General features: G+C 45.5%; 1 protein-coding gene and 1 long non-coding RNA gene across 3 annotated transcripts in view; one reads left to right on the forward strand and one right to left on the reverse strand.

Moving 5' to 3' along the window:
* Window positions 1-27,960, reverse strand: part of LOC139542772 (nuclear receptor coactivator 3-like) — a 103,681-nt gene that overhangs the window by 27,904 nt on the left and 47,817 nt on the right. For both annotated transcript variants that reach the window (XM_071348592.1, XM_071348593.1), the window contains exons 2-3: window positions 8,016-8,095; window positions 5,069-5,119 (exon numbers count right to left, since the gene is read on the reverse strand). The gene's annotated coding sequence lies outside the window, so the exon portion shown is untranslated. The remainder of the gene's footprint in view (window positions 1-5,068; window positions 5,120-8,015; window positions 8,096-27,960) is intronic.
* Window positions 23,723-27,960, forward strand: part of LOC139542775 (uncharacterized) — a 50,792-nt gene continuing 46,554 nt past the window's right edge. Inside the window, exons 1-2 of the long non-coding RNA XR_011668547.1 lie at window positions 23,723-24,101; window positions 24,470-24,605. This is a non-coding gene — a long non-coding RNA (uncharacterized lncRNA). The remainder of the gene's footprint in view (window positions 24,102-24,469; window positions 24,606-27,960) is intronic.

A 27,960-nucleotide genomic window follows, 5' to 3' on the forward strand; every position in this document is an offset into this window, starting at 1 on the left:
TATGACAGAACTCTGCAGGCTAACTCCGCCCGCTTTAGCAGTTCTATCTTGATGGAAAATGTTGTAATTGGGGATGGAAATGTCAGAATTTTTGGTGGTCTTCCTAAGCCAGGATTCAGACACGGCGAGGACATCAGGGTTGGCGGAGTGTGCTAAAGCAGTGAATAAAGCAAACTTAGGGAGGAGGCTTCTGATGTTAACATGCATGAACCCAAGGCTTTTACGGTTACAGAAGTCAACAAATGAGAGCACCTGGGGACACACAGGGCCTGGGTTAACCTATACATCACCAGAGTAACAGAGGAGGAGTAGGATAAGGGTACGGCTAAAGGCTATAAGAACTGGTAGTCTAGTGCGTTGGGAACAGAGAATAAGGATAGGAAGGATATTGACCTCATCCCGTCAGTAGAGGATGCCTGGTTATTCTTCAAAAGTGCCTTCCTCACCATCTTAAATAAGCATGCCCCATTCCAAAATTTGTTAACCAGGAACTGATATAGCCCGTGGTTCTCTCCAGACCTGACTGCCCTTGACCAGCACAAAAACATCCTGTGGCGTTCTGCATTAGCATCGAATAGCCCCCGTGATATGCAACTTTTCAGGGAAGTTAGGAACCAATATACACAGGCTGTTAGGAAAGCTAAGGCTAGCTTTTTCAAGCAGAAATTTGCATCCTGTAACACAAACTCAAAAAAGTTTTGGAACACTGTAAAGTACATGGAGAATAAGAGCACCTCCTCCCAACTGCCCACTGCACTGAGGCTAGGAAACACTGTCAACACTGATAAATCCACTATAATTGAGAATTTCAATAAGCATTTGTCTACGGCTGGCCATGCTTTCCACCTGGCTACCCCTACCCCGATCAACAGCCCTCCACCCCCCACAGCAACTCGCCCAAGCCTCCCCCATTTCTCCTTCACCCACATCCAGATAGCTGATATTCTGAAAGAGCGGCAAAATCTGGACCTCTACAAATCAGTTGGGCTAGACAATCTGGATCCCTCTCTTCCTAAAATTATCCGCCGCCATTGTTGCAACCCCTATTACTAGTCAGTTCAACCTCTCTTTTGTATCGTCTGAGATTCCTAAAGATTGGAAAGCGGCCGTGGTCATTCCTCTCTTCAAAGGGGGAGACACTCCAGACCCAAACTGTTACAGACCTATATCCATCCTGCCCTGCCTTTCTAAAGTCTTCGAAAGCCAAGTGAACAAATAGATCACCGACCATTTTGAATCCCACCGTACCTTCTCCGCTATGCAATCCGGTTTCCGAGCTGGTCACGGGTGCACCTCAGCCACGCTCAAGGTCCTAAACGATATCATAACTGCCATTGATAAAAGACAGTACCGTGCAGCCATCTTCATCAACCTGGCCAAGGTTTTCGAATCTGTCAATCACCACATTCTTATCGGCAGACTCAACAGGCTTGGTTTCTCTATTGACTGCCTCGCCTGGTTCACTAACTACTTCTTAGATAGAGTTCAGTGTGTCAAATCGGAGTGCCTGTTGTCCGGACCTCTGGCAGTCTCTATGGGGTGCCATAGGGTTCAATTCTCGGGCCGACTCTTTTCTCTGTATATGTCAATGATGTCGCTCTTGCTGCGGGTGATTCTTTGATACACCTCTACGCAGACACCATTCTGTATACATCTGGCCCTTCTTTGGACACTGTGCTAACAAACCTCCAAACGAGCTTCAATACCATACAACACTCCTTCCGTGGCCTCCAACTGCTCTTAAATGCTAGTAAAACGAAATGCATGCTCTTCAACCGATCGCTGCCCGCACCCGCCCGCCCGACTAGCATCACTGTAAACTCTCCTTCCAGACTCATATTAAGCATCTCCAATCCCAAATTAAATCTAGAAATCGGCTTCCTATTTCGCAAACAAAGCCTCCTTCACTCATGCTGCCAAACATACCCTCGTAAAACTGACTATCCTACCGATCCTTGACTTCGGCGATGTCATTTACAAAATAGCCTCCAACACTCTACTCAGCAAAATGGATGCAGTCTATCACAGTGCCATCCGTTTTGTCACCAAATCCCCATATACTACCCAACACTGCGACCTGTATGCTCTCGTTGGTTGGTCCTCGCTACATATTCGTCGCCAAACCCACTGGCTCCAGGTCATCTATAAGTCTTTGCTAGGTAAAGCTCCGCCTTATCTCAGCTCGCTGGTCACCATAGCAACACCCACCCGGAGCACGCGCTCCAGCAGGTATATTTCACTGGTCATCCCCAAAGCCAACACCTCCTTTGGCCGCCTTTCCTTACAGTTCTCTGCTACCAATGACTGGAACGAATTGCAAAAATCACTGAAGTTGGAGACTTATATCTCCCTCACTAACTTTAAGCATCAGCTGTCAGAGCAGCTTACCGATCGCTGCAGCTGTACACAGCCCATCGGTAAATAGCCTATCCAACCAACTACCTACCTCATCCCATATTTGTTTTAGTTTTTCTGCTCTTTTGCACACCAGTATTTCTACTTGCACATCCTCATCTGCACATATATCACTCCAGTGTAAATTGCTAAATTGTAATTACTTCGCCACTATGGCCTATTTATTGCCTTACCTCCTTACTTCATTTGCACACACTGCAAACAGATTTTTCTATTGTGTTATTGACTGTACGTTTGTTTATCCCATGTGTAACTGTGTTGTTTTTGTCGCACTGCTTTGCTTTATCTTGGCCAGGTCGCAGTTGTAAATGAGAATTTGTTCTCAACTGGCTTACCTGGTTAAATAAAGGTGAAATAAAAAAAATGAGAAGCATCAAACTGTAGCTCTGTATGTAGTGAAACATAAGCAGTGTTTTTCAAAGATCCTCCCTCCCTCCCTCCCTCCCTCCCTCCCTCCCTCCCTCCCTCCCTCCCTCCCTCCCTCCCTCCCTCCCAAAAGTGTTTCTTTCAAATCTATCCATCTCTGTCAATCTTTCCTAACAGTACAATCTCGTGACTGCTTGTCTGTCTGTACTGTAGCTCATCTTTGCATGAAACTACTAAACTACCCTTCCACTGTCTGACGACAGACAGAGAGAAAGAGAGCAAGAGAGAGAGATGGCTCAAGCGCTCTAATTGCAGAGTGAATGAGGCAGCCCCAGAGAATGGCTGATTAGGAGGGCTGCTGAATACCCCAGGGAAATGGGTCACCTCCAGTGTGGTGCGAGCTGCCTGCCCGCCCGCTTCTCCAGCACAGTGCAGGGTGAAAAGTAAATTACACGCCACAGGCAGTGGGGCCTGTTAGGACACTGGGAAGCAGGGGTGCTGTGGTGGGTACTGGGTACGGTACCGGAGGGGTAGAGGGTGGGACGGGGAGGGGAGGAGGAAGTGGACGATGTCACGACTCCAGAGAGATCTACAATGAGTGTAAGTAAACGTTGATGGAGATGTGGTCCACCTCTTTCTCAATTAACATTCTGCCCACTTCCATTTGCCAAGGGTTGTGACCAATGTTCCCTCTAATATTTTCTGGCACTGAGCAAATTTCAGGTCTGCTGAGCACAAACCATGAACCTTGTGAAATTTCTGTGCAACTTCCGGCGCTCGTTTACTGTGAACACTGAGGCTGTATCCGCTTTGATTTACTGTTTTGGTGGCCAAGTAGGCTACTGTGGCTATTTGATCATAATGTAGGCCTACCACAAAAAACTATGGAGAAAATGCATTACATAACATATTAACATGTAAATAGCGGTTCTGTCATTCAGCCTACAGTAGCAGCCCCAATATGTGGTGTTCAATGTAGGCCTACATTCCATGAGACTTTTGAAAAAAACATGCAGGGATTGACATTAATCTGTTTATCCACTTGTCCTTCAGACTGAACATTTTGTTGTGGTGTTTGATGCAAGAAACCCCTTTACAAAATAAAAGTCATTATTATTCCCATACCATTATTACAGAGAATCAGACAAATTATGCTACCCTCTACCTATTGGTTACAAAGCGTATTCAAGCCTGTGTCAAAATACAACACTGCCCCTTTAAGACATTAAAAAAAACTCTTTACCTGACTCGCTTTCAAAGATGGCTAGAAATGCTCTTGTAGGAAGCAATCACTCCCACATTGCTGACTACAAATCAGCTATAACTGGGCTAATAACTAACTAATTAGCAAAGAAAATGAACAAATGTGCACACGTGGCTACATGCAGCTCTTGCCTTGATCTCAAAACAAGCACATAATAATCGCGACCGCTCATGCTGTAAAACAGTCTGGTTCAAAGTGAATGGCACAAATCCATATATGGAAATGGTCTATTTGCATATTCTGTAGGTCTGCTGCAGCTCTGAGTGGTTATGGCGCACCGGTCTGTGTAGAGTACAGCCCTGAGTGGTTATGGCGCACCGGTCTGTGTAGAGTACAGCCCTGAGTGGTTATGGCGCACCGGTCTGTGTAGAGTACAGCCCTGAGTGGTTATGGCGCACCGGTCTGTGTAGAGTACAGCCCTGAGTGGTTATGGCGCACCGGTCTGTGTAGAGTACAGCCCTGAGTGGTTATGGCGCACCGGTCTGTGTAGAGTACAGCCCTGAGTGGTTATGGCGCACCGGTCTGTGTAGAGTACAGCCCTGAGTCGTGCCTGTCAATGCAATAGAATCCTACTCAGATGCACTCTGCCTCATAGTTAGTTTTAGTTAGATACTAAGTCTTGCATATTTTGTTTTGGTATGTTGCATTGAAAGTGGCTAATATTGTGTTGATTCAATCACAATTCCCACAGTAAAAGGAAATGTTGATAGGGTTAACTAATGGGGAAAACTCTAGAAAGTTGAGTGAAGTTCAATCTCGTGCTTCTCTGCACGGGCTGATATTTCTTCTGCGTGGCAGTCCCTGGGAAGCTGCGTGCAGCTTAGAGGGAACATTGGTTGTGACTCAGCAAGGCTAAGAGAACTCCAGAAATCCCTGAGGTTGAGCCACCTCCTTGAACTGCTCTCCAGCATACCAACCAACCAAATAACCAGCCTGCCAGCAGCCTAATGGTCCCATAACACCTACATGGCACTGGCTGAAATTGAAATTAGAGACAAAAAAAATACTTGCCCATGAACTCACCTCTTCAGCAGAGTATAAATGATGAAATCCAACGTCATTGAACTTCACATCCTGCAAGCCAAAAAAGGAGAAAAGAGTAAAATATGGCATGGAATTCATTGATGTACCGCAGCTGCAAACTGTTAGGGTATTGATGCAGTTTAGAGACGAAATGTTTATGCAGATCGAAAGAGAGAGAAACAGAAGGAGAAATACGAGAGACAGACAGACAGAGAAAGGGTGCCCAGGAACAGTGCTGGAGATGTAGCCAACATTGTAATAGCACAACTGTGTGTGTGTGTGTGTGTGTGTGTGTGTGTGTGTGTGTGTGTGTGTGTGTGTGTGTGTGTGTGTGTGTGTGTGTGTGTGTGTGTGTGTGTGTGTGTGTGTGTGTGTGTGTGTGTTGAGAAAATTAGCATGAATGATTTAGGGTGGAGGATGGGGCCCAAACGAGCAGCTCTCTCATGACTGATGATGTTTGTGTGTTTGAGAGCCATTAGGCAGCTGTTTACAGGCATGACGCTATGCAGGCAGAGGAGGAAGGGAGGGGGGAGGGGGGAAGGAGAGAGAGAGTAGCGTGTGTCGTGTGCATAGGTAGGTCTGAGTGTCTCTTGATCATGTGTCTGTGTATGGGAGCCAAAACGTATTACTGTTTACCCAACCCATGGTATGACACTTTGCAATGAGGACTTTGTACTGAGGGATATTCTCTGACTTCCTACTCAATCAGATCAGTAACATTAGCTCTGTGTGTGTGTGTGTGTGTGTGTGTGTGTGTGTGTGTGTGTGTGTGTGTGTGTGTGTGTGTGTGTGTGTGTGTGTGTGTGTGTGTGTGTGTGTGTGTGTGTGTGTAAGGTAGCACAACAAGTTCAGTCAGAAACAACAAGAGAGAAATAGAGAGAAATAGTCTCTGTTTCTCTCTATCTCAGTTCTGACTCGAAACAAAACAGCCTCAAAACAGCCTCCCACGATAACATGAGTCATATAAAGAATGACCCAGTGCAACAAACAAACAAGTGTCTAGAATGGCTTACTGGGCAGGGACAGAGACAGACAGGGAAAACACACGGAGGTAGAAAAGGAATAATAGAAGCTCAACTATATATGGAGACTTCTCTTGGCCCGTCTACATTTATGTCTCAACAGTGTCCGACTGAGCTCTGTGACTTGATATTGTAATGAGGTATATCTGTACAATACTATATCTGTACTAAAAAGCACTATCCGTTTTTTTAAAGGAGTCAAGCAATCTCCACTGATACCACCCATTTTGAATGCATTTTCACCATGAGAAGCACACCATCAATGACCTACCTACCTACACTAATGGTTTATAGGATTTCACTGCAAAAAGAGGGGCTACAGTACATTACCTTTTTAGAGTTCAATTGGGTCTCTCTTATTTTCTGAGTGAAAATGAGAGCCCGTTAACGCAGAGCGACCTGAGCATGGCAACAAGGAGAGGGTTAATAATGGCCACTGGTTCCCTGTCCATTTAAAAACTAGCCTAATGCTGGGAGAGACAAACAGACGAGACAGACTGAGGCTTCCTTGTTTCAGATAAGTGTCTCTCTTCTTGTTGTTTTTCGGGTGCGAGAGGGGGCGAGCAGGCAGGTGGGCGGGCAGGGGGCGGGGCAGTGGTTTGTGGTTAGCGGGGGCAGGGAGTTGTGAGGCTAGGTGATACAGACAGAGACAGCCAGACCCATTTTCATAATCTCTGTTGACAAAACAGAAGAGCAGCGCGGCCTGGCCAGATCATGTAAACTCCAGTAGGAACACAACAGACAGACCTGCAGTCTACAGCCATGCTGACGTTTAGCTCACTGCTCTGACAATGACTGGCTGTAGTCAGGTTGGTGACCTCCACCACTGTAATTAGCCCACGCTGGGACAAAGTTAGGAAAAATACATAATATATAATGCATTGGGTCGATACTAGAGAATGGTTGATATACAGGACTGACTGAGGCATCATGGGTAGAGGGGTCTTCCTGCTGATCTAAGTCAGTGTGACACGATGCAGCAGAATCCCAGACTCACCTGCAGATCCCCCACTCCTCTTCTCTACCCTCTCCTTTCCATAACCATCCTTCTCTCCTCCCTATCCCTCTCCTCTCCTCTAAATAATATCCTTCTCTCCTCCCTCTCCTGCCCTGATTTACTAATCTCCTCCCCTCCTCTCTCAATACCACCTCTGTACTATAGACATAATCTACCTCAACCCCACCTCTTCCTACACCACCACTATCTCTCTCTTCTCCATAATCATCCATCCCCCGCCTCCCCTCCTCCTGTGTGTGTGTGTGTGTGTGTGTGTGTGTGTGTGTGTGTGTGTGTGTGTGTGTGTGTGTGTGTGTGTGTGTGTGTGTGTGTGTGTGTGTGTGTGTGTGTGTGTGTGTGTGTGTGTTGCTGTCACCTGCAGACTAGGGTACAGATAAATGCTTTTTCTCTGTCTCTATGGGAGGCAGAGCAGGGGGAATAATTTGATTTCTCCTGCTGTCTCCCCAGCAGCCTCTTTCTCGCTCACTCTCCACCTTTCCATCTCAGCCTCTCTCCTTTCTCTATCTCCACCTTTCTCTCTCTCCACCTTTCTCTATCTCCACTTCTCTCTCTACCTCTAAATCTGCTCTCCCTCGCTCGTCCCTCTTTTTACCCCTCTACATCTCCCACCCCCTGCTTTCTCTTGCTTAAACCTGTACCATTGAAATTCAATATGACAAATCCAAAATGGCTCCCAAAGCAATGGACCTGCGCTCTAAATGACCATGTCCGTTCTAGTTGCTCAATTTCTATGGTCTGGCCAGGGGGATCAGAAAGAATGTTGTGTTCCAGAACAGATGAGCAAAAAGAAAAAACGTGTTCCACAACAGATGAGCAAAAAGAAAACATTTGAACTCTGTCTACAACAAACTATAGTCCACCAAAACAGGTAACCATACCAACAGCCGTGTGATGACATGTGACTCACCTTGTGACGGAGCCTAGAGTGGACGAGACAATTTCTCTCCTGCAGATAATGGTCCTGGACTGGTCTACTGGTATTCTACCCTGGAGGATATAGAACACACACACACACACACACACACACACACACACACACACACACACACACACACACACACACACACACACACACACACACACACACACACACACACACACACACACACACACACAGAGAGAGAGATAATAAGCACTTCTGCTGGACATTGCATATTTGTTATATTCATATTGGTGGATAACAGGGCTTGGTATTAATCAAGTTGTTAATGACAGCCCAAGAAACAGCATTAACATGAGGAGCAGAAGACATGAGGGAGGCAGCCTGGGTCTGGGTCTGAGAACAGGGACATTTCACTGTGTGCTTTCAGTTAGAGAATGTGGACACACAACATCCTTATTCTGAAAAAGGATGTTGTGATATGAGTTGGAAGGAAGTCCAGAAGTATTAGAGCGAGACTATGACATGGTGACTAGACCAGCCACACGTATGTCCGCGTGTGCATGTTCATTTTGGCCATCCACACCGTCATGACACGCAGGTTAAAATATCAAATCCAACTGTGAACTAACTTTATTAATATGGGGACAGGTCGAAACACACGTGAAACTAGGGCTGACCCCATTTTGTCGACTGGTCGATTGTTTGGTCGATAGGCTGATGGTCGACCGGTCGAGCAGTGGCAAATACATATATAACAATTATGGCACAGAACAGGAGACACCAGTCTGATTCACGATTGTCTGAGTGGACTAATCCATTGCTGAGGCCGCAGGGATGGCAAACCAGTATCATCAGTAGTACATTTACAGTTAATTCCCATCATTTCTAATCTACATTTGTGTGGTTATGGTCATTTCTGTTATTGCGTTCAATATATTATTATTCCAGTCTTACCGTTGTCATTTTAGGAGTGGACACGTTGTTTGAAGAGCGCACACCCTAGGCTACATTTGGTTTATTTCATTTTGTTTGGAGCGCTCCTGTCAATCTTGAGTAAGGACACGCACCTGATTATACATAGAAGTATGCCTAGGCTACCTGGCCTGCACACAAATGTAGGCCAATAAATGTGCCCATTTGGGGATCTGATAGTATTTCTGATTGTCTTAACTCACCATCCCTGTGGAGATTCTCAAAGTCATTTTTTCTTTGCCTCTAACAGTAAGTAAACAACCGTAAAATCGCCCAACCCTAGAGTGTACATGTGTGCATTTGTGAGCGCATGCCTGTGTGTGTATGTTTGTGAGCGCGTGTCTGTGTGTGTGTGTGTTTGAGAGCGCGTGCCTGTGTGCCATGCATCATCCAGCCTGACCGTTGGCTGCACCCCACGATGAGGACCAGATGGGGGCTGTCAGGGGGTCGCTAGTTTGGGTGATGTATGGGCCCTCACAAACCAACAAAGGCCCTCCTTCAGCCGATGTGTTTCCTACTAATTGAGAGGGGAGAAAGATAGAAAAGGAGTGAGAGAAAGAGTGATTGCTTAAACAGAGTGGATTTATGGCATGTCTGTGACAAAGGGGAACTTCCAGTGAGAGTTTAAGGGGCGGGGACAGATAGGCCTTCAGTGGGATCATTAATGTGTCACTGTGCTCGTATTAGTAAAGCCCTTCAGAACAGCGCAAATAATACTAGTTAACTGCATGTGGTGCTTGTATAAACGTTAGGACTTGACTATAAGAGCATTGAGAATGAGGTTAAGATGCATTGAGTGTGTGTGTGTCAGCTCATAGGCACCGAGGCACACTCTCGCCGAGGCCTTTTCCAGTCCCTCTCTCCTGCCCTCATCTCCTCTTCTTACACTCTCTTAGCTCGTTCTACTTCTTAATTGCACCTTGCAGAAAAGAGTGCCTTTGATTTAACTATAAAACAGACTGTGTGTGTGTGTGTGTGTGTGTGTGTGCGCACGTGTGTATGTGCATGAAGCCGCTGCAGCAGCATATAACCAGACAAATCGCAAAATGATTCACATCATCTCACCTTGGTCTCGTTAAACAAACACCATTAAAGTCCAAAGTGATTTTAAGACAGATAAATGATTGTTCCCCTCAATAATTACAGTCTTTCCAGTGGGTCTGCCTGTCATCCACGTCTGGCCTCAACAACATAGCCCAAGGCTCAGCTAAAGAATGGAGAGAATGTGGAAGAGGAGGGAAGGAGGAGAGAGAGATGACTTGGATCGTTTACGTTTGTCTATCCCATGTGTAACTCTGTGTTGTTTGTGTCGCACTGCTTTGCTTTATCTTGGCCAGGTCGCAGTTGTAAATGAAAACTTGTTCTCAACTGGCCTACCTGGTTAAATAAAGGTGAAATAAAAAAATGAATAAAAAAATCTCAGACTGGGACTGAGGGGAAATCTGGAGAGTCAATTGGAGAGTCAGACAGTAAGTGGCAGGCAGGCTACAGATGCAACAGGAAAGCACGGTCTGTCTGTCCCTGGAAAGGAGCCAGTGTTAGAATGGGAAGATCAGTCTCAGGCAATGGAAGTCTATGTGCTGTTTACACCTGGGAGTCTTTCTGCAGTGCGTATGCAGAGCGAAAGGTGAAGCCTGTGGCATGATGTCGCATAACGGCAGGCACACCCTCATTCAAAACACATTCATACCATAACAACCACTCAGGTCAATGCAACTGTAGCTTTAGGGCAGAGCACATTTGTGTAGCGAGCAAACTACATAGGAAGAGGGGCCAATGATACTCTAGCACATACAGTAACAAACTCACCCATTCTGTCTCTCTGCTAACTCACTGTTTGTTTATTTTTCTCATTTTCCTTCTACCTCTTTCACTGAGTATTTTTCCCTGTTCCCCTGTCCATCCCTCCCTTCCTGCATTCATCTCTTTCTTCTCTCCTTCTCGCCATCTCATTTCTGTTCTTTATAGTGGAACTATGTATTTTTCTCTTTTTGTCGGTCTTTCTGTGTTCTCTCTGTGTTCTAGCCCAGAATAAGGGAGACAGTGTCTGCATCAGCCAGCACACACAAACAGCCCAGTAAGGCCCACATACAGCTACACTGTGTGTGTGTGTGTGTGTGTGTGTGTGTGTGTGTGTGTGTGTGTGTGTGTGTGTGTGTGTGTGTGTGTGTGTGTGTGTGAGAACTCTGGGTGACTCTGCTTTAGCTGAGCACCAGTCCCCTCCAACTGAACCGGCACTTACACACTAGCAGAATAGGAACCAAGCCACATCTTGGCACCTCGCCTCCCCTTAACAAATCACAAATAAAAAAATGTCCACAGCCCAGCTCAGCTCCACAAAAGCATTCTTAAAATCAATGCTCTCCCCCGTTCATAAAAACGGACCACTGACTCTCAATTCACCACACGAGACGTGGGTGACCATCTCCATGGTACTGTGTCCCTAATTCCGGCCAATCAGAAAGGGAGTAGCAACATTTGGCGAGACAGTTAGTGCCTTCATTGGATGCTTTTCTTGAGTAGTCTATTCAGTGTGAACAAATGAACACTGCAGAGAGCAAAGATTTGATTCTGACTAACTCCATGTTTAGAACAAACACGATTACCAGAAGAGCCCACTCCTATGAGAAAGAGCAGGGGGAGATAAAAGGGACTCAAAACTGGTCCCAGATCTGTATGTGCCTTAGTCAACTTTTCTGACCGTCATTGCTATGCCATAAGATCTGGTCTAGGACCTGGTTAAAATAACTCCTCTCTCCCAGGCGGTCCTGAGAACAGAAATAATGCTGCTAGCAGGCAGCAACCCAGGGTGTCTATTTTGGCTGCCATCAACCATTTACACCATTTACACCATCCATTTACACTGCATTCAGAAAGTATTCAGACCCCTTGACTTTTTCCAAATGTTGATACTTTACAGCCTTATTCTAAAACAGATTAAATTGTTAATTCCCTCATCAATCTACACACAATACCCCATAATGACAAAGCAGAAACAGGTCTTTACATTTTTTTGCTAAAAAACCTTTACATAAGTATTCAGACCCTTTACTAAGTATTCGCAGAGTACGACCCTGCCTCACGCAGGAAGCGGCGCAGGTCCTAATCCAGGCACTTGTCATCTCCCGTCTGGATTACTGCAACTCGCTGTTGGCTGGGCTCCCTGCCTGTGCCATTAAACCCCTACAACTCATCCAGAACGCCGCAGCCCGTCTGGTGTTCAACTTTCCCAAGTTCTCTCACGTCACCCCGCTCCTCCGCTCTCTCCACTGGCTTCCAGTTGAAGCTCGCATCCGCTACAAGACCATGGTGCTTGCCTACGGAGCTGTGAGGGGAACGGCACCTCCGTACCTTCAGGCTCTGATCAGGCCCTACACCCAAACAAGGGCACTGCGTTCATCCACCTCTGGCCTGCTCGCCTCCCTACCTCTGAGGAAGTACAGTTCCCGCTCAGCCCAGTCAAAACTGTTCGCTGCTCTGGCACCCCAATGGTGGAACAAACTCCCTCACGACGCCAGGTCAGCGGAGTCAATCACCACCTTCCGGAGACACCTGAAACCCCACCTCTTTAAGGAATACCTAGGATAGGATAAAGTAATCCTTCTAACCCCCCCCCCTTAAAAGAGTTAGATGCACTATTGTAAAGTGGTTGTTCCACTGGATATCATAAGGTGAATGCACCAATTTGTAAGTCGCTCTGGATAAGAGCGTCTGCTAAATGACTTAAATGTAAATGTAAATGTACTTTGTTGAAGCACCTTTGGCAGCGATTACCACCTCGAGTCTTCTTGGGTATGACGCTACAAGCTTGGCACATGTATATTTGGAGAGTTTCTCCCATTATTCTCTGCAGATCCTCTCAAGCTTGTCAGGTTGGATGGGGAGCGTCACTGCACAGCTATTTTTAGGTCTCTCCAGAGATGTTTCATTGGGTTCAAGTCCCGGGATCTGGCTGGGCCACTCAAGGACATTCAGAGACTTGTCCCGAAGCCACTCCTGTGTTGTCTTGGCTGTGTGCTTAGGGTCCTTGTCCTGTTGGAAGGAGAACCTTCACCCCAGTCTGAGGTCTTGAGCACTCTGGAGCAGGTTTTCATCAAGGATCTCTCTGTACTTTGCTCCATTCATCTTTCCCTCGATCCTGACTTGTCTCCCAGGCCCTGGTGCTGAAAAACATCCCCATTGCATGATGCTGCCACCACGATGCTTCACCATAGGGATGGTACCAGGTGTCCTCCAGGCGTGAAGCTTGGCATTCAGGCCAAAGAGTTCAATCTTGGTTTCAGAGTCCTTTAGGTGCCATTTGGCAAACTCCAAGCAGGCTGTCCTGTACCTTTTACTGAGGAGTGGCTTCCGTCTGGCCACTCTACCATAAAGGCCTGATTTGTGGCATGTTACAGAGATGGTTGTCCTTCTAGAAGGTTCTCCCATCTCCACAGACGTACTCTGGAGCTCTTTAGAGTGACCATCGAGTTCTTGGTCACCTCCCTGACCACGACCCTTCTCCACCGATTGCTCAGTTTGGCCTGGCGGCCAGCTCTAGGACGAATATTGGTGGTATTGTGTGTAGATTGATGAGGGAAAAAAGTGATTTAATCCATTTTAGAATAAGGCTTTTCCACAAAGTTTGCTGCTATGGAATACTGAAGTATAATTACAAGCATTTCATAAGTGTCAAAGGATTTTATTGACAATTACATGAAGTTGATGCAAAGAGTCAATATGTGCAGTGTTGACCCTTCTTTTTCAAGACCTCTGCAATCCTCCCTGGAATGCTGTCAATTAACTTCTGGGCCACATCCTGACCGATGGCAGCCCATTCTTGCATAATCAATGCTTGGAGTTTGTCAGAATTCGTGGGTTTTTGTTTGTCCACCCGCCTCTTGAGGATTGACCACAAGTTCTCAATGGGATTAAGGTCTGGGGAGTTTCCTGGCCATGGACCCAAAATATCGTTGTTTTGTTCCCCGAGCCACTTAGTTATCACTTTGCCTTATGGCAAGGTGTTCCATCATGCTGGAAAAGGCATTGTTCGTGCCCAAACTGTTCCTGGATGGTTGGGAGAAGTTGCTCTCGGAGGATGTGTTGGTACCATTCTTTATTCATGGCTGTGTTCTTAGGCAAAATTGTGAGTGAGCCCACTCCCTTGGCTGAGAAGCACCCCACACATGAATGGTCTCAGGATGCTTTACTGTTGGCATGACACAGGACTGATGGTAGAGCTCACCTTGTCTTCTCTGGACAAGCTTTTTTTCCGGATGCCCCAAACAATCGGAGTACAATCCCTGTACCTTTTGCAGAATATCAGTCTGTCCCTGATGTTTTTCCTGGAGAGAAGTGGCTTCTTTGCTGCCCTTCTTGACACCAGGCCATCCTCCAAAACTCTTCGCCTCACTGGGCATGCAGATGCACTCACACCTGCCTGCTGCCATTCCTGAGCAAGCTCTGTACTGGTTGTGCACCGATCTCGCAGCTGAATCAACTTGCTGGACTTTCTGGACTTTCTTGGGCACTCTGAAGCCTTCTTCACAACAATTGAACCGCTCTCCTTGAAGTTCTTGATGATCCGATAAAGGGTTGATTTAGGTGCAATCTTACTGGCAGCAATATCCTTGCCTGTGAAGTCCTTTTTGTGCAAAGCAATGATGACGGCACATGTTTCCTTGCAGGTAACCATGGTTGACAGAGGAATAACAATGATTCCAAGCACCACCCTCCTTTTGAAGCTTCCAGTCTGTTATTCGAACTCAATCAGCATGACAGAGTGATCTCCAGGCTTGTCCTCATCAACACTCACACCTGTGTTAACGAGAGAATCACTATGATGTCAGCTGGTTCTTTTGTGGCAGGGCTGAAATGCAGTGGAAATGTTTTGGGGGGATTCAGTCCATTTGCATTGCAAAGAGGGACTTTGCAATTAATTGCAATTCATCTGATTACTCTTCATAACATTCTGGAGTATATGCAAATTGCCATCATACAAACTGAGGCAGCAGACTTTGTGAAAATTAATATTTGTGTCATTCTCAAAACTTTTGGCCACGACTGTACATATACAATTTTTTTTAAATAGGCCTTTGCATGAGTCATCCCTTCCAAGAACCTACAGTACATACCGCAACCCTAACCTAACTCAACAGTCAAGTTATTTATATACAGTGGGGTCCAAAATTATTAAACCCACCATTGGTGAGTTCTATTTTCCTGTTATCTGACCATATCACTGCCTGGAGTTTGCTAAACGGCAACGGCATCATTAACCTTTTTTTATTTTTTTGTCCCGAATTGGTAGTTACAGTCTTGTCTCATCACTGCAACTCCCGTACGGACTCAGGAGAGGCAAAGGTTGAGAGCCGTGCTTCCTCCGAAACACAACTCAACCAAGCCGCACTGCTTCTTGACACAATGCCCACTTAACCCGGAAGCCAGCCGCACCAATGTGTCAGAGGAAACACCGTACACCTGGCGTCCGTGTCAGCGTGCACTGCGCCCGGCCCACCACAGGAGTCGCTAGTGCACGATGGGACAAGGACATCCCTGCCGGCCAAATTCTCCCCTAACCCGGACAACACTGGGCCAATTGTGCGCCCCCCCATGGGTCTCCCGGTCGCAGCCGGCTGCGACAGAGCCTGGACTCGAACCCAGAATCTCTAGTGGCACAGCTAGCACTGCAATGCAGTGTCTTAGACCACTTCACCACTCAGGAGGCCCCACATCATGAACTTTACCAAGTAGCAGGACATTTTTGACAAAAACCTGGTTGCCTAAAACTTGGCCGCGAGTGAATCTTCCAGCAAGACAATAACCCCAAGCACATATCAAAATCCACAAAGAAATGGTTAATTGTCCACAGAATCAAAATTTCACAATGGCATTTCTCAGTCTCCGGACTTGAACCCCATTGAAAACATGTAGTTTGAATTGAAGAGGGCAGTCCATAAGCACAGATGAAGGTTATCAAGGAACTGGAAAGTTCCTGTATGGAGAAAGATACCTCCCAATGTGTTCTCCAATCTCATAAAACAGGGTGATGGAGTATTGAAAACTTTTAGAGATTTTTTTTGTGTTACTTGCTGAATAAAATCTCTTTCTCTGAGCAATTGAATTAATATAAAATAATATAATATTTTCATTTTTAGAGCATACAATATAGATCAGTATTTGCATTATTTATTGCATAGTCTTTATCTTTATCAAGGGATTGAATCATTTTGGACCCCACTGTATATACAGAGAAGACTCCAAGTGTATCTATCAGTCCTAAGTAGCGAAACAGTTTGGAGGTAGAAACTCTTCTGCAGAACTAGAATAGTTTTGTAGTCAGATATTACTGTTGTCATCCTACACGCAAAAGGAAAAAGGTCTATCCACAACAGGATAGACCTTTGTCATTGAGCATATCTACAATCCAATTGGCTAGTTTACTAGCCACCTTGGCTTCCCTATAATGGTGCAACTGGAGTTCAACTGTCACAAGAGTTGCTGAAGCCACTGACTGCGGTCCAAACTAATCCAGTGTGTAGAGTAGTGCAACAATAGAACTGCACTGAGCCAAACCTGAGGCTAGCTATGTGCTGAGCATTTGAATGTGCACAGTGCTGCTAGTGCCAACACCTGCACTGTTACAGACTGAGGAAAGCGGGGTGGAGAGGAGAGAGAGAGAGCGAGAGATTAACTGTTGTAGGAAGGGACACATTCCAGTGTGTAATTTGGGACTGTCTGGCTGTAAAGTTGCTCAGGAGCCACAAGCAGAGCCGAGATAAGATAAGGAGGGCAAAAACACACATGTCCTCAGCTGTCACCTTCAGCTGAACCCTGAAGAACAACAACCGAGAGTGTGACGAAACACGTGTCGAGCTTGTGTGTTTGTGTGATATAACACACATCACCTCTATCACCTAGGTGAGGCTTGAGGTAAGAGCCAGACAACTTCTATATCATATCATAAACGAAAAGAAAGGGTTATCAAAAAACCAAGTTGAACTTCATGAGTCATGTATACATAATCCTTCCGTACACAACGTCTAAGTGTATTGTGTAGCAAGCGTACAGTAAAGCCTTGTAAAGACATGACCAGGCAACAGTGTTACACATAGCTTTCCTTTTGCTTGCACACTGAGGGAAGGATGGGAGAGGGTAGTAAGAAAGGGAGAGTGGGAGACAGAAAGAGAGTGATTGAACGCTGTAATTTAGGGAGTAAGTTAACGATTCGCAAATGGAGAAAAAAAGGATAATGATATTCCTCCCTGGGAAAATTACCCAGTGTCCAAACATTCTGGTGAGCCTATTTATAATATAATTAAGCATATGCAGGCGGGCGGCTGTTTTATAGCTCCATGGGTGGTGTGTGTGTGTGTGCGCGTGTGTACACAGAAGGCTACTCAGACCTCATTACTGTAATAGGTCAATCAATAAACCACACCCACCCCCATAACCCTGCCCTGATGGTCACTCTGCTGCCATGGCAACAGAAGAGAGACATGTCAGAAAGCATCAGAGCGATAGGAACTCTCTCTCTCTCCCTCTCACTCTCTCTCCCCCTCCCGCCCCCTCCCTCCCCCTCTCTCTGTGTATTGTCTTTCTCTCCGATCTTCCACCTAACAGCTAAACCAAACTAAAGTCACAAACTTTAAGATATCAGAAATCTGCTTTCCAAAATGACACCATTACCCTACATTCCTTTTACACCTGAGTGAGACGTTAGAGAGAGCATCAGACAGCGTTGTGTAACATTGTTATTTCACTAGTTAAGCATAGTTGTGTCACTGATGAAATCACTTAGGATTTGCCACGATCCAAAGTTTCTCAGAATTTGGGTTATTTAAAGAGCAGTGAGCTACACTACATCTTTCTAAAGGGATTAACAGAGTATCCTAACCTGCCTCCTACAGCCTAGCATTATCAAGTGATTAACTTTGACAACAGGACAAACACTGAAAGGTTGATATGCTACTACGAAATGTGATCTGACATGAGGATCCATAGTGAATGTGAAACTGTTCTCCCTTTGTCCTAACCTGCAGCCTAACACACATTCATCATACATAGGTGGTTAACTTTCCTTAGATTAGAGAATTGAAATGTGAGATGATGAAAACGGATACGGTTACTATCCAAATACAATAATAAGGCTCCTGATCTGTCAGTGAGATATCATGATATGTCCTGATTATAACCACAGTCAGTTAAAATATTGACTAAGGTCCCAAAAAAGTTGGAACTCACAATAAAGTTCAGAGAATGAAAATGAGAGAGAAAGCAAGACAGAAGGGTGGAACAGTAAGAGAGAGTAAGAGAATGAGAGAGAGAGAGTGAAAAGAACAGGAACAGAAAGACAGAAAAAAGGGCTTCAGGTTGGGTGAACCATTCTATTTTCAGCCATATCTGACGAACGTTGAGCGTATCGGATCAGCATACAGAACACTGAGCTATCCGTTCAGACAAACAGAGACACTGGGTCCACCATATATAAACTCAGTAAAAAAAGAAACGTCCCTTTTTCAGGACCTTTCAAAGATAATTCGTAAAAATCAAAATAACTTCACAGAATAACTTCATTGTAAAAGGTTTAAACACTGTTTCCCATGCTTGTTCAATGAACCATAAACAATTAATGAACATGCACCTGTGGAACGGTCGTTAAGACACTAACAGCTTACAGACGGTAGGCAATTAAGGTCACAGGTATGAAAACTTAAGACACTAAAAAGAGGCCTTTCTACTGACTCTGAAAAACACCAAAAGAAAGATGCCCAGGGTCCCTGCTCATCTGCGTGAACGTGCCTTAGGCATGCTGCAAGGAGGCATGAGGACTGCAGATGTGGCCAGGGCAATAAATTGCAATGTCCATACTGTGAGACGCCTAAGACAGCGCTACAGGTAGATAGGACGGACAGCTGATCGTCTTCGCAGTGGCAGACAACGTGTAACAACACCTGCACAGGATCGGTACATCCGAACATCACACCTGCAGGACAGGTACAGGATGGCAACAGCAGCTGCCCGAGTTACACCAGGAACGCACAATCCCTCCATCAGTGCTCAGACTGTCCGCAATAGGCTGAGAGAGGCTGGACTGAAGGCTTGTAGGCCTGTTGTAAGGCAGGTCCTCACTAGACATTACCGGCAACAAGGTCGCCTATGGGCACAAACCCACCGTCACTGGACCAGACAGGATTGGCAAAAAGTGCTCTCACTGATGAGTCATGGTTTTGTCACACCAGGGGTGATGGTCGGATTCGCATTTATCGTCGACGGAATGAGCGTTACACCGAGGCCTGTACTCTGGAGCGGGAACGATTTGGAGGTGGAGGGTCCGTCATGGTCTGGGGTGGTGTGTCACAGCATCATCGGACTGAGCTTGTTGTCATTGCAGGCAATCGCAATGCTGTGCATTACAGGGAAGACATCCTCCTCCCTCATGTGGTACCCTTCCTGCAGGCTCATCCTGACATGACCCTCCAGCATGACAATGCCACCAGCCATTCTGCTCTTTCTGTGAGTGATTTCCTGCAAGACAGGAATGTCAGTGTTCTGCCATGGCCAGCGAAGAGCCCGGATCTCAATCCCATTGAGCACGTCTAGGACCTGTTGGATCGGAGGTTGAGGGCTAGGGCCATTTGCCCCAGAAATGTCCGGGAACTTGCAGGTGCCTTGGTGGAAGAGTGGGGAAACATCTCACAGCAAGAACTGGTAAATCTGGTGCAGTCCATGAGAAGAAAATGCACTGCAGTACTTAATGCAGCTGGTGGCCACACCGGATACTGACTGTTACTTTAGATTTTGACCCCCCCTTTGTTCAGGGACACATTATTCAATTTCTGTTAGTCACATGTCTGTGGAACTTGTTCAGTTTATTGAATCTTGTAATGTTCATACAAATATTTACACATGTTAAGTTTGCTGAAAATAAACACAGTTGACAGTGAGAGGACATTTCTTTTTTTGCTGAGTTTAGCTTACATAACTACACTGCATTTGTACATTTAGCAGATGCTCTTATCCAGAGCGACTTAACGTAGTGAGTGCATACATTTTTCTACTTGTCCCCTGTGGGAATTGAACCCACAACTCCAGCATTGTAAGGTCCATGCGCTACCAACTGAGGCACACGGGACCTGCAATACAGCAGTCATATGACATAGGTTGTTAGGAACACATACTGTCCAGTCAACTCATGGTAAGTGCACATTAGTGCAAACTTTCCGTCCAACAGCTTAAATTGCTCCTGATAACTGTATTGTCCAGTTAAGTGGTGCACACTGACAACAGAACTACACTACGTTTGGGAACTAGTAATAGTACAATCCTAGAACTTCCTTCAAATGCTGATCGCATGACCAGAGACATGGAGGTAATTGTATGCCACCCACAACCAGAGTTGCTCAGAAGCCAGAATAGGTAAACTGGCTCACAATAACCATCACCAAGGACTTAGAGAGAGCACCTCCCCTCCCTCCTCTGCCAGGCCAGGGAGCAGATTCACCTTTACTAAAACATACACATCCTCCCTATTTTTTACACCGTCAAAAAACTGCAAAGCACAGTCAAATAAAATGGAGAGAGTGGAGAGAGAGTGGAGAGAGGGAGGAAGGGAGATAAACAGGATAGAGTCAAGAGAGAGAGAGGAAAAATGAGAGGGAGGTAGAGGAGGGTGTACATTGCAGATTCAGCTATCTACAGAGGTAGGGCAGAAAGCCTTCAACAGCCTGACACACACACACACACGCACACACGCATGCACAGATGCGTACGGACACACAGTACAGACACACAGTCAGCCACACGCACACAACAAACACTTTTTTCCTGGAGGAGCATCCAAATCACATTAGCTTCCTGTCTGCCATCCATCATTACCACAGACAAAAGCACACGCTGCTGGAGAGCCATACAAACTGCATAGCAACCCACAAAACCACACTTAAGCGTGTACACACAGGCACACACACACTGTTGGAAAATCAATAGCCTATACATCAATACATCAATACACACACACACAACACATCAAGAGAAAAGAACACACACTAACCTGTATTTAAAACATACAAATAGCCCACATCTACCCTACCTGCATGCATTTGACTTTTCCCCAGCTCTACCTTCTCAGCAGACACACATTAGCATCAGAGAAAATTGTGCAGTCAATTCCATGACTGCACAATGGAAATAAAAATATAATCTTGGCTTTAAATATTTAAACCGGGCCGAGCTAAGCAAGGGGAGAGAGACATCTTGAGAAATCTTTTTTTCTGTCGGTATTAATCTCCTTTCCCATTAGAGGGGGGATGGGGCCCTTATCTAACAGGCTGTGTGTGTGTGTGTGTTTGTGTGCATGTGCAATATATGTTTGTGGGGGTGAGCCTTATCTCATGGGGGACACGTGAGTGTGCATGCATGTCGGTGGTGGGGGTGCTGCTTACCTAATGGGATGTGTGTGTGTGTGTGTGTGTGTGTGTGTGTGTGTGTGTGTGTGTGTGTGTGTGTGTGTGTGTGTGTGTGTGTGTGTGTGTGTGCATTTGCTCCTTATCTAATGGGCTGTGAGGTAATTGGCTGGGAGAGGGGGAGCTGTAGAGGTGGAGGAGAGGAAAACAATCTGGCAAGAGAGAGAGAAGAGTAAGAGTGTGAGAGCTTTATACGTTCTGACCATATGGTGCCATTGTGCTGAGGGAATGGGAAGAGAAAATATCTCTCTGTCTGTGTCTGTGTGAATCCCAAACCACCCCCTCGCCAAACCACCCCCTTGTTGCTGACGAAACTGACTTCCAGAGACTGGCGAGGGGATCAATAAACCCATCAACTTCGGGACAGACTTGTGACTTGAATGATGCAATTCATGTACCACTTTTAAATAATAAAATGAGCATGAAATTCTAATGAACAAATCCCCCTGTCGTTTTACAAGATATAAACCTCAGTAACAGTTAAACATTTCATTTGGGAGCTATTTCCTCTTTTACATGTGTCAAGTCTCGAAATATGACAAATAAAGCACATGACATATAATTAGTCACGCCTCTCCATTCTTTTGTGTGAAATTGCACAAACCCAAAAATAATGCAGTGCCTTATGGGATTCCACTTTGCTCTGAAGCCGGCACTGTTGCTGGCTCGGGTCGAAGTGGTTATTGGGGGGAGGTCTAATTAACCGCTACACCCTCCATCATTTTCACTCACTCAGCTTTGGGACACCTGTGCATATGGCCGAGGCGCGTGTGAATGTGCAAATGGAGGTTGATTTGCCTCTCTCTCATTCTCTCCCTCCGTCTCTCGGTTCTGCATCCCTTTTTGTTTCACTCTCCCTCTGTTTAACTCGACATTCCCCTCTTCCCACCAGTATTATTTTTTCCATTCGTCTCGCTCTTTCTCTTCATATTTTCCCCTCTCCTCCCATTCCTCGTTTCCTTTGTAGATACTACCTCCTCACCTGTAACCGTTTTCTCCTTTGGGCTAAACCAAAACCCTTCCAAATCCATCTTGTGCCCCCTCCATCCTCTCTTCATCCCCCCTCCGCCTCTTCATCTACCTGGTCTCCCTCCAGTTTCGATCATCCCCTTGCCCCACCTGTACCATGCTGAATAGTGAACATCACCACAATCCTCAGCTCATACCACTGCTTCATCCAAACCAAAACGGATTACCTCAATCACCTGATAAACATGTCAACATGCCATCCTCCCTGTGCGAAGAGCAGCAGACAGTTAAAGCCCTCTGCCTTACACATGGAATCAACGCAGCCAGTGAGAGAGAGGGAGGGAGGGAGAGGGCTGCTCTTCTAGTTAGCTCATGAAATCTTGTTAAATCGGCCAACTCGAGACCCCCTCAAACCGTTTGAGGTGTAATGAGAGAAAACATTAGCGCCCTGGCGCTCTACTCGCCGGAGCCCAGACCCTCAGTTCCACTTCTATTTATACATTCATTGCCTTCTCCTCTTCCCTTTAGATTATTTATCTTTTAATAGGGACCAGTTTGTGTCATTATGGCAGTCAAAAAGGCTGCATTCCTCTTCTCTGCCTTGCTCTGTCCTTTCTCCTGTTCTCCCTCTCTCTACCTCGCTCTCCCTCCCCATCCCCCCTCTCCTGCTATCTCCTCCCTCTCTACCCCTCCCCCAGCTCTTTCCTTCTCTCTGTGCCTCTCGCTCCCTCCCTCTTGTTTGTAGGGCTGCATGCAGCACGCCACCAATTCATGGAGGAGAGAAGGACAGAGAGAAAGAGAGAAGCCAGAGAGAGAGAGAGAGAGGGAGACTGGAAAAGAGCAAAGCCAGAGAGAGTGAGACAGACATAGACGGTGAATGAGAGAACAGAGAGAACAAGAGAGAGGAAGGGACAGAGAGAGAGAGAGAAGCGCGCTCCCGCTTCAGTGTTGGGCGTTCCTTTCCAGTTCCTGCGCGGTCAAAAGTTTACAGTGGTTTTAATTTCACCTTTCCGCAGCCAATCAGAACACGGCGAAGACTGCTGGTGAACTTTGATCCATTCCAAGAATATGACTGTAAAGATCTGAGGCTTGCTTCTCCGTTTCTAGGGTTTTCCCTCTCTTTTTTCCACCTCTTCTTAACATATTTTTTTCTTTCTTTGCTTGTTTATTTGAATGTCCCTGATCACAGAGGACAGAACAGCAGTGTTGTTGATCTAAGACAGAGAGTGTAGAGCCTTTATTCTTATTTCATTATCCCACTGTCTCTAGATCAGTGTTGTGTTCAGAAAGTGAGAAAGAAGGGCAGAGAGAGCGATAGAGGAGGGTAGAGAGAAGGGGTCAGAAGCACAAGATAGATCAACAACCCTTCCTCCCTCCTCTCCTCTTCTGCCAGAACAAAATACATGCCTTGGTATTGACACAGCCCCCAGTCTTCATGTTCCACTTGCGATTGTTGATCAAAAATACTATGCAGAGCAGTGAAAAGGTGTGTGTGTGTGCATGTGTGTGAGTGAGTGAGTGAGTGAGTGAGAGAGAGAGAGAGTTAGAGAGAGAAGGGGGGACGACAGTGGAGGGGGAGGCTGGCTGCAGTTAGATCATAGCCTCAGTTAGGGAAGGGGAGGGGCATCTTGGCAAATAGAGGGAGCAGAGCATGCAAACAGACTGGGAAAAGTGGGTAAAGGCTGGGGCAGAACTATGGAGCGAGATAGCTGCCAAAAGGTTGAACGTATGTATCGTTAGGATTGTAAGAAAACCCATATGTAAATTGTTAGGATCGTAAGAAAAGCCATGCTTGAAACATGAAATGCTCACTAAAAAGGATGTAAAAAAAATGTGCACTAAATTTGAGAGAAATAAGGTATTTGTGCGTATGGAAAATGTCTGTGATCTTTTGTTTCAGCTCATGAAACATGGGAGCAACACTTTACATGTTGCGTTTATATTTTTGTTCAGTATACATTTGTTAATCAAATCCCAAATCTAGCTTGCTAGCTTTCATAATGCGCTGGCTAGACATTACAAAGCACATCAATGTAATTAGCCAACTGCTATCTGGCGATATGATTTGGTTACACATCCTTCATGTCTTTCCAGGAGACTTTCAGTAAAAAGACATCTTCTGCAAGAGGTAGAAGCAGTGGGTGGTGAAGAAAGTGTACGAGAGCCTTTTCCTCCTGGCTGTGGAGTGCCGAAAAGACCAGACGTTTGTCTACAAGGAGCCAGAGTCACAGTAGGCTATGTGTGCCGTTTTTTTATTCATGTAGTTCTGTCCTTGAGGACAAATTAGCTGCTGCTTTCAAACAGCTAATGGGGATCCTAATAAAATACCAAACCCAACATCCCTGTCAACATAGCCACAGCGCCAAAGCCTGCTAAACCAGCTGCCATTACTCAAAGCAAGAAGAGGTTAACCAGCTGAAGAACAATCTGGAACCTGCATGGAACCTTCAACCAACACAACATCCATATTCAGTTAGACTTATGTTGTAGTATACTATACAATGGGTGGGTCTAATCCTGAATGCTGATTGGTTAAAACCGCATTCCAACCGCTGTCTATTCCTCAAGTAACCACGTTAAAATGCCTATTTACTCTGTTCCATCTGACTGCGTTATCCACTCTCATCAGCCCAGCCAGGCAATTTACAGAGCATTCAAAAGTATTCAGACCCTTTCCCTTTTTCCACATTTTGTTACATTACAGCCTTATTCTAAAATGTATTAAATATTTTTTTGTCCTCATCAAATCTACACACAATATCCCACAATGACAAGGAGAAAACAGATTTTTTGAAATTTTTGGTAATTTATTACAAATAAAAACAGAAATACCTTATTTACATAAGTATTCAGACCCTTTGCTATGAGACTCGAAATTGAGCTCAGGTGCATCCTGTTTCCATTGATCATCCTTGATGTCACACAACTTGATTGGAGTTCACCTGTGGTCAATTCAATTGATTGGACATGATTTGGAAAGGCACACGCCTGTCTATATAAGGTCCCACAGTTGACAGTGCATGTCAGAGCAAAAACCAAGCCATGAGGTCGAAGAAATTGTCCGTAGAGTTCTGAGACAGGATTGTGTCGAGGCACAGATCTGGGGAAGGGTACCAAAAAATATCCGCAACATTGAAGGTACCCAAGAACACAGTGGCCTCCATCATTCTTAAGTGGAAGAAGTTTGGAACCACCAAGACTCTTCCTAGAGCTGGCCGCACGGCCAAACTGAGCAATTGGGGGAGAAGGGCCTTGGTCAAGGAGGTGTCCAAGAACCTGATGGTCACTCTGACAGAGCTCTAGAGTTCCTCTGTGGAGATGGGGAGAGCCTTCCAGAAGGACAACCATCTCTTCAGCACTCCACCAATCAGGTCTTTATGGTACAGTGGCCAGACGGAAGTCCCTCCTCAGTAACAGGCACATGACAGCCCACTTGGAGTTTGCCAAATGGCACCTGACGGACTCTCAGACCATGAGAAACAAGATTCTCTGGTCTGATTAAACCAAGATTGAACTCTGCAGGAAACCTGGCACCATCCCCACGGTGAAGCATGGTGGTGGCAGCATCATGCTGTGGGGATGTTTTTCAGTGGCAAGGACTGGTAGACTTGTCAGGATCGAGGGAAAGATGAACGGAGCAAAGTACAGAGAGATCCTTGATGAAAACCTGCTCCAGAGCGCACGGGACCTCAGACTGGGGGCGAAGGTTCACCTTCCAACAGAACAACGACCCTAAGCACACAGCCAAGACAACGCAGGAGTGGCTTCGGGACAAGTCTCAATGTCCTTGAGTGGCCCAGCAAGAGCTCGGACTTGAACCCGATCGAACATCTCTGGAGAGGATCTGCAGAAAAAATGTGAGAAACTCCCCAAATACAGGTGTGCCAAGCGTGTAGCGTCATACCCAAAAATAATCAAGGCTGTAATCGCTGCCAAAAGTGCTTCAACAAAGTACTGAATAAAGGGTCTGAATACTTATGTAAATATTACATTTTTTATTTTTCATACATTTCTAAAAACCTGTCATTACGGGGTATTGTGTGTAGATTGATGAGGCGAAAAAAACAATTGAATCCGTTTTAGAATAAGGCTGTAACAAAAGTCAAGGGGTCTGAATACTTTCTGAATGCACTGTATAAACTTGATCTCCACTATAAAAAGCATCTAGACATTATCTCACATTTCTTTTTGACTAACATTTAGTTTTCAACAGCGGAGATTTGTATAAACCTTGCTGTCTGTCTCACCGACATCTGCAACATTGTTTCCTGTATGCTCTCGTTGGCTGGCCCTCGCTTCATATTCGTCGCCAAACCCACTGGCTCCAGGTCATCTATTAGTCTTTGCTAGGTAAAGCCCCGCCTTATCTGAGCTCACTGGTCACCATAGCAGCACCCACCCGTAGCACACGCTCCAGCAGGTATATTTCACTGGTCACCCCAAAAGCCAATTCCTCCTTTAGCCACATCTCCTTCCAGTTCTCTATTGCCAATGACTGGAACGAACTGCAAAAATCACTGAAGCTGGAGACTCATATCTCGCTCACTAGCTTTAAGCACCAGCTGTCAGAGCAGCTCACAGATCACTGCACCTGTACATAGCCCATCTGTAAATAGCCCATCCAACTACCTCATCCCCATACTTGTTATTTATTTTGCTCCTTTACACCCCAGTATCTCTGCTTGCACACTCATCTTCTGCACATCTATCACTCCAGTGTTTAATTGCTATAATGTAATTGTTTCGCCACTATGGCCTTTTTATTGCCGTACCTCCCTTATCCTACCTCATTTGCACACACTGTATATAGACTTTTTCTATTGTATTATGACTGTAAGTTTGTTTACTCCATGTGTAACTCTGTGTTGTTTGTGTCGCACTGCTTGGCTATATCTTGGCCAGGTCGCAGTCGTAAATGAGAACTTGTTCTCAACTAGCCTACCTGGTTAAATAAAGGTGAAAAAAACAAAACAAACATTGTTTCAATATTCAAATTCGATCTCCAGCTGTCCCATAGTAATGAACGTGTCGGGAGTTGGAACGAGACGAGACAGGCAGGCAGCGGGCTGAAATCATGAATCAGCTGGCATAATTTGTATGGATATATACAAAGAAATTTCAATTGAAAAAAGGTCAAATGAAACAAAGTGCAGATAGTTTGCTGTCTTTCCAGCTTCAGTTTGAAGTGATTGTGTTAGCTGTGTTGCTGGCTAGCTTCTCTGAACAACAGTGTCCTGATGAGTGAACATATTTTCTACCAAAATAGAGAATAAAAGCCTCTCTATGGCCAGGGCGTGACATACAGTGGGGAGAACAAGTATTTGATACACTGCCGATTTTGCAGGTTTTCCTACTTACAAAGCATGTAGAGGTCTGTCATTTTTATCATAGGTACACTTCAACTGTGAGAGACGGAATCTAAAACAAAAATCCAGAAAATCACATTGTATGATTTTTAAGTAATTAATTTGCATTTTATTGCATGACATAAGTATTTGATCACCTACCAACCAGTAAGAATTCCGGCTCTCACAGACCTGTTAGTTTTTCTTTAAGAAGCCCTCCTGTTCTCCACTCATTACCTG

The sequence above is a fragment of the Salvelinus alpinus genome, chromosome 17, assembly GCF_045679555.1.
Source record: "Salvelinus alpinus chromosome 17, SLU_Salpinus.1, whole genome shotgun sequence".
In the NCBI taxonomy this organism is placed as follows: Eukaryota; Metazoa; Chordata; class Actinopteri; order Salmoniformes; family Salmonidae; genus Salvelinus; species Salvelinus alpinus.